The sequence below is a fragment of the Pectinophora gossypiella genome, unplaced genomic scaffold, assembly GCF_024362695.1.
Source record: "Pectinophora gossypiella unplaced genomic scaffold, ilPecGoss1.1 Pgos_134, whole genome shotgun sequence".
In the NCBI taxonomy this organism is placed as follows: domain Eukaryota; kingdom Metazoa; phylum Arthropoda; class Insecta; order Lepidoptera; family Gelechiidae; genus Pectinophora; species Pectinophora gossypiella.
The window spans coordinates 11854-19731 of NW_026063223.1; the positions used below are offsets into that span (position 1 = coordinate 11854).

The 7878-nt window shown below is 37.0% G+C and overlaps 1 long non-coding RNA gene across 3 annotated transcripts; it reads left to right on the top strand.

The window, feature by feature from the left end:
* Positions 1-2966: 2966 nt before the first annotated feature.
* LOC126380849 (uncharacterized) lies at positions 2967-5799 on the top strand. 3 transcript variants are annotated; one of them, XR_007568559.1, is made up of 9 exons: positions 2967-3253; positions 3340-3474; positions 3562-3696; positions 3781-3915; positions 4017-4151; positions 4731-4857; positions 4989-5087; positions 5205-5344; positions 5477-5799. It is a non-coding gene; the product is annotated as an uncharacterized LOC126380849 (long non-coding RNA). The 3 variants fall into 3 exon arrangements; XR_007568558.1 differs by lacking the exon at positions 4989-5087 and having other exon boundaries at positions 2971-3253; positions 5477-5795; XR_007568560.1 differs by lacking the exons at positions 3562-3696; positions 4989-5087 and having other exon boundaries at positions 2968-3253.
* Positions 5800-7878: the final 2079 nt, after the last annotated feature.

A 7878-nucleotide genomic window follows, 5' to 3' on the forward strand; every position in this document is an offset into this window, starting at 1 on the left:
GTTAGAGCTATGTCACGCTAAATGGTGTTTTTTGCATTTCTTTTTACAATACTTTTCAATATAACACTGTTTCGCATGAGACGGTTCCTCAAAAAACATAATATCGTGTATGAGCTAAACTAAAACTTAGGGTTTTACATGGTTTTATGTTTTCCAGTGGATCTGGTTAGAGCTATGTCACGCTAAATTGTGTTCTTTGCATTTCTTCTTACAATACTTTTCAATAGAACACTGTTTCGCATGACACGGTTCCTCAAAAAACATAATATCGTGTATGAGCTAAACAAAAACTTAGGGTTTTACATGGTTTTATGTTTTCCAGTGGATCTGGTTAGAGCTATGTCACGCTAAATTGTGTTCTTTGCGTTTCTTCTTGCAATACTTTTCAATAGAACACTGTTTCGCATGAGACGGTTCCTCAAAAAACATAATATCGTGTATGAACTAAACAAAAACTTAGGGTTTTACATGGTTTTATGTTTTCCAGTGGATCTGGTTAGAGCTATGTCACGCTAAATGGTGTTTTTTTGCATTTCTTCTTACAATACTTTTCAATAGAACACTGTTTCGCATGAGACGGTTCCTCAAAAAACATAATATCGTGTATGATCTAAACAAAAACTTAGGTTTTATAAGGTATTATTATGTTTTCCAGTGGATCTGGTTAGAGCTATGTCACGCTAAATTGTGTTCTTTGCATTTCTTCTTACAATACTTTTCAATAGAACACTGTTTCGCATGACACGGTTCCTCGAAAAACATAATATCGTGTATGAGCTAAACAAAAACTTAGGGTTTTACATGGTTTTATGTTTTCCAGTGGATCTGGTTAGAGCTATGTCACGCTAAATTGTGTTCTTTGCGTTTCTTCTTGCAATACTTTTCAATAGAACACTGTTTCGCATGAGACGGTTCCTCAAAAAACATAATATCGTGTATGAACTAAACAAAAACTTAGGGTTTTACATGGTTTTATGTTTTCCAGTGGATCTGGTTAGAGCTATGTCACGCTAAATGGTGTTTTTTGCATTTCTTTTTACAATACTTTTCAATATAACACTGTTTCGCATGAGACGGTTCCTCAAAAAACATAATATCGTGTATGAGCTAAACTAAAACTTAGGGTTTTACATGGTTTTATGTTTTCCAGTGGATCTGGTTAGAGCTATGTCACGCTAAATTGTGTTCTTTGCATTTCTTCTTACAATACTTTTCAATAGAACACTGTTTCGCATGACACGGTTCCTCAAAAAACATAATATCGTGTATGAGCTAAACTAAAACTTAGGGTTTTACATGGTTTTATGTTTTCCAGTGGATCTGGTTAGAGCTATGTCACGCTAAATGGTGTTCTTTGCATTTCTTCTTACAATACTTTTCAATAGAACACTGTTTCGCATGAGACGGTTCCTCAAAAAACATAATATCGTGTATGAGCTAAACAAAAACTTAGGTTTTATATGGTTTTATGTTTTCCAGTGGATCTGGTTAGAGCTATGTCACGCTAAATGGTGTTTTTTGCATTTCTTCTTACAATACTTTTCAATAGAACACTGTTTCGCATGACACGGTTCCTCAAAAAACATAATATCGTGTATGAGCTAAACAAAAACTTAGGTTTTATATGGTTTTATGTTTTCCAGTGGATCTGGTTAGAGCTATGTCACGCTAAATGGTGTTTTTTGCATTTCTTCTTACAATACTTTTCAATAGAACACTGTTTCGCATGACACGGTTCCTCAAAAAACATAATATCGTGTATGAGCTAAACAAAAACTTAGGTTTTATATGGTTTTATATTTTCCAGTGGATCTGGTTAGAGCCATGTCACGCTAAATAGCATTTTTGTCATTTCTTCTTTCCATCCTTTATATTATATTAAATAATATTTCATACGGTATTATTTCGTTCTTTAATTTAATGTGTTTTTAGTGCTTCTGAATGTGATTTTGTTTTAAATACTTAGCTTATTAGCATTCATCAGTATCCAAGAATTCATACCACTGCTAATCAATAAACAAACAACGGTCTTAGCGTTTAAATACCGAAAAAACACCTGCCTGTTCATTTATTACTTGTTTTATTAAACAGGAATTTGCATATCGATCGTTTTCAATTAACTTCGAACAGTTACAACTACACGTAAACTGAGCATGTAGTCTATCTACAGCAAGATCGTGACCGCTGACTGCAGCTCTCCTTCTCCCTCCATTTCACTCCCAACCGACATTTTCACCTTTGCTGATATGATTACTCCACAGGATACCTCCATCCCCTGCATACCTGGTCGCTAGATTCGGCTGGCACGTCATATCGGTTTGACAGCCAACTCACGTAACTATTGTTGATCGATCCACAGTCCACTGAAGTGCCTACGATGAAGGGAACAACATGGACAGTTCTACTCCGAATTACTCCAACCCATGCGATGTTCATCCATGCGACAACCCACCTGATCTGAGTGGAACTTAACTGAAGCAAGAGAGTGATGCCTAATTCCATCTGCCAACTAGCTCCACTTCTCTCCCGTGCACCAGTCGCACCCACACCGACGTGTTCATCTTGCCAGTTTTCCTCACACCCGTCCACTTGTCTCTTGAAGATTGGCGTCCACAACACCAACGGTTGGTTAGGTCATGCAAGCATTGTTACAATTGATAAAAACACATATTTTCATTTAGTGAATGTGATAACCTGTACTAATAATTTGGTCAACTTAGCGATGATAACTCAATGTAAGTATTAACAAACTCGGTACGTGTTTGTTATTGTCAATAATATCTTTAAATTATACAACTCGCTTATGTTTGACAATTACTGAGTAATTGCTTTGCTTATTGCATGCTAATTGCTGAAAATTGCTTTTTATTTTAAATTCCTTAGCTAAAAATTGCTTTTTCTTTCACATTTCTCTGCTTATTGAATGACTATTGCTAACTCATTAGATAGAACCTACTTCTCATATAAGTAGGTGGATGCGGCCTCGATTAGCGGGGGAACCACATGAAAAAAAGCGAGCTACTGGGTGTACCTCCTGGGTAGTTTGGAAATCACCTAAGATATATATGTATATATTTATAAATAAAAGTTAATATATATAAATTAACATTAATTTTTTTTAACAGGAAATGCACAATGCTAAAAACTGCGTAGGAGATTTTAATACAATAGTACTACCAAGCCTGATGTTGGCCGCTATTTCAATGAATGCAGCAGTGTCACAGCTAGCAATCAAAAGTAACAAGATATTGAGGTACGTTAAATGACGATCACGACCACTTTGGCAAATACGTATCGCTATAGACTAAGGAAAAAAAATAATATATATTTTATTTACAGGAAATGCAGATGGCAATAAACTGTGTAGGAGTTCATGATTGCAATAGAATAAAATCGACCAAGCCTGAAGTCAGCAGCCCCTTCAATGAATGCAGCAGTGTGACAGCCAGCAATCAAAAGTTACAAGATATCGAGGTACGTTTCATGACGACCACGACTATTTTGGCAAAAACGTATCGCTATAGACTAAGGAAAAAAAATTAATATATATTTTATTTACAGGAAATGCAGATGGCAATAAACTGTGTAGGAGTTTATGATTGCAATAGAATAAAATCGACCAAGCCTGAAGTCAGCAGCCCCTTCAATGAATGCAGCAGTGTGACAGCCAACAATCAAAAGTTACAAGATATCGAGGTACGTTTCATGACGACCACGACTATTTTGGCAAAAGCGTATCGCTATCGACTAAGGAAAATAAATTATATATTTTATTTACAGGAAATGCAGAAGGCAAAAAACTGCGTAGGAGATCATTAATACAAAAGTATTATATAAACCAAACCTGATGTTGCCAGCTCCTTCAATGAATGCAGCAGTGTGACAGCCAGCAATCAAAAGTAACAAGATATCGAGGTACGTTACATGACGACCACAACTATTTTGGCAAAAACGTATTGCTATCGACTAAGGAAAATAAATTACATATAATATTTAATTATATATTTTATTTACAGGAAATGCAGAAGGCAAAAAACTGCATAGGAGATCATTAATACAATAGTATTATATAAACCAAGCCTGATGTTGGCCGCTCATTCAAAGAATGCAGCAGTGTGACAGCCAGCAATCAAAAGTAACAAGATGTCGAGGTACGTTACATGACGATCACGACCACTTTGACATAAACGTATCGCTATAGACTAAGGAAAAAAAATGTAATATACAGGGTGTTAGTGACATCGTAACGAAAACTTTGAGGGATGATGGAGACCATGATTATGAGATGATATCAAGTGGAATTTTCCGTCGCAAAAGTATGGAACAGAAAATAACTTAAAAAAAAACAAAAATTTTCATGAATTTTCCGACTGAAAATTCCACTTGATTTCAACTCAGAATTATGGTCTGAATCATCCTCCTCAGTATTTGTTACGGTGTCACTAACACCCTTACCTACTTGTATGGCTACAGTATGTACTTGTGCGGGGTGTAAGTGACATCGTACCGAATACAGAGGGGGATGATTCACCTGATTATTCTGAGTTAATATCAAGTGGAATTTTTCATCGCAAAAGTATAGAATTGAAAATAATTTAAAATAACTAAAAAAAAAATCATGAATTTTGCGACGGAAAATTCCACTTGATATGAACTCAGAATCATGGTCTGAATCATCCCCATCAGTATTCGTTACAATGTCACTAACACCCTGTATATTTTATTCACAGGAAATGCAGAGTGCAATAAACTTTGTAGGAGATTATGATTGCAATAGAATAAAATCGACCAAGCCTGAAGTTCTTCAATGCACGCAGCAGTGTGACAGCCAGCAATCAAAAGTTACAAGATATCGAGGTACGTTACATGACGACCACGACTATTTTGGCAAAGACGTATCGCTATCGACCAAGGAAAAGAAATTATATATAATATTTAATTATATATAATATTTAATATGTATTTTATTTATGCAATAAACTTTGTAGGAGATTATGATTGCAATAAAATAAAATCGACCAAGCCTGAAGTTCTTCAATGCACGCAGCAGTGTGACAGCCAGCAATCAAAAGTTACAAGATATCGAGGTACGTTACATGACGACCACGACTATTTTGGCAAAGACGTATCGCTATCGACCAAGGAAAAGAAATTATATATAATATTTAATTATATATAATATTTAATATGTATTTTATTTATAGGAAATGCAGAAGGCAAAAAACTGCGTAGGAGATTATTAATACAATAGTATTATATCAACCAAGCCTGATGTCGGTAGCTTCTTCAATGAATGCAGCAGTGTGACAGCCAGCAATCAATAGTGATAGTGACAAGAATCTAGGTACGTTACATGACGACCACGACCACTTTGGCAAAAACGTATCGCTATCGACTAAGAAAAGGATATTATATCTATACGTTATTATAAATATACGTTATTATAAATAAATTAATATTATTTTATTTTTAACAGGAAATACAGAAGGCAAAGAAGCAGATGTCATCAAAGAAGATCTTTGTTCCTGCAATGTTTCCGCAGACGATACATCCAACAGAGCGAAGTGGAAGGAAAAGACTCGGAAAAAAGACCCCACCACCATATGGGAACAATGCAAGGGAGAGAGAGAGAATATAATTTTATATTTTTATTTTTTGATAACATAAAATAAACCAACAATATCCTACACATTTTTTTTATTTCTTTTTGTGTCTGTCTTAATAGTTATTACAAATCTGTGATGCGAAACAAACTATACGAAAACGTCAATCCACGTACAACGCCCGCGAAGCTGCTTTAGCAGCGAGCGCACTTAGCACCATCTAGTTATATTATATATAGCTGCAAACCCATGTACTGACTGACTGACTCACTCACTGACTCACTGACAGGGTTGTTCTCCCAGAAGGAGCGTCGGGGGGTAAAAATGATGTATGGGGGGTGTGATCTGGATCTCCCGGTGAGTATGGGAAAACTTCCAGATCATGGAAAACTGCTCCGCATCAGGGAGACACCCTACAGTCTGGCGCAACTATTATACCTGGATCAAATTTTTTTTCGCAAAACCTATTTAAATCTTGGTCAAATTCTATTGTGGGTGAAAAAAAATCAAAATGGCGGAAAAACAAGATGGCCGCCATACAAAATTTTGTTTTTCCGGAAAATGTCTCAGGGGTAAAAATTGTGTATGGGAGTGTAATCGGAGTGTCTTGTTGAGTATGGAGACACTTCTCTATCTTCAAATCTGCTCCGCATCAGGGAGACACCCTACGGCCTGGCCAAACTATCGCACCTAGAACATTATTTTTTCCACCAGGCCTATTATAATCTTGGTCAAATTTAATTGCAGTTGAAAAAAAATCAAAATGGCGGAAATTCAAGATGGCCGCCATACAAATTTTTCTTTTTTCCTGAAAATGCCTCGGGCGTAAAAATGATGTATAGGAATGTGATCGGATCGTCATGTTGAGTATTTCAATACTGCTCCATCTTGAAAAACTGCTCCGCATCAGGGAGACACCCTACGGCCTGGCAAAACTATAATACCTGGAGCAATATTTTTTTCACGAAACCTATTTATATCTTGGTCAAATTTTATCCCCGGTGAAAAAAAACAAAATGGCCGAAAAACAAGATGGCCGCCATACAAATTTTTGTTTTTCCAGAAAATGTCTCGGGTGTAAAAACTGTGTATGGGGTTGTAATCGGAACATCCCGTTGACTATGGAAATTTTTCTCGATCTTGAAAAACTGCTCCGCATCAGGGAGACACCCTACGGCCTGGCGAAACTATAAAACCTGGAGCAATTTTGTTTTCGCATGACATATTTAAATCTTGGTCAAATTCAATCGCCGGTGAAAAAAAACAAAAATGGCGGAAAAACAAGATGGCCGCCATACAAAATTTTGTTTTTTCAGAAAAATGTCTTAGAGGTAAAAACAATGTATGGGGGTGTAATCGGAATGTCATGTTGAGTATGGAAGTACTTCTCGATCTTTGAAATCTGCTCCGCATCAGGGAGACACCCTACGGCCTGGCAAAACTATCGCACCTGGTACGATTCTTTTTTCACAAAACCTTTTTAAATCTTGGTCAAATTTTATCGCCGGTGAAAAGAAAACAAAATGGCGGAAAAACAAGATGGCCGCCATACAAAATTTGGTTTTTTCAGAAAAAGCCTCGGGAGTAAAAATGAAGTATAAGGGATTTGATCGGATAGTCATGTTGAGTATGGAAATACTACTCGATCTTTGAAATCTGCTCCGCATCAGGGAGACACCCTACGGCCTGGCGAAACTATCGCACCTAGGACTTTTTTGTTTTCACGATACCTATTTAAATCCTGGTCAAATTTTATCGCCGGTGAAACAAAAACAAAATGGCGGAAAAACAAGATGGCCGCCATACAAATTTTTGTTTGTCCAGAAAATGTGTCGGGTGTAAAAACGATGTATAGGGGTGTTATCGGAACGTCATCTTGGAAAACTGCTCCGCATCAGGGAGACACCCTACGGCCTGGCAAAACTATAGCACCTAGAACTTTTTTGATTTCACGACACCTATTTAAGTCTTGGTCAAATTCTATCGCGGTAAAAAAATGGCGGGAAAACAAGACACGCGAGCAGCTTGCTGCGAGCGAACCACGCGACATCTAGTTATAATATATATAGCTACAAACCCACTGACTGACTCACTCACTCACTGACTCACTGACAGGGTTGTTCTCCCAGAAGGAGCGTCGGGGGGTAAAAATAATGTATGAGAAAAGTGATCGGGACCTCCCGGTGAGTATGGGAAAACTTCCAGATCTTGGAAAACTGCTCCGCATCAGGGAGACACCCTACAGTCTGGCGCAACTATTATACCTGGAACGAAT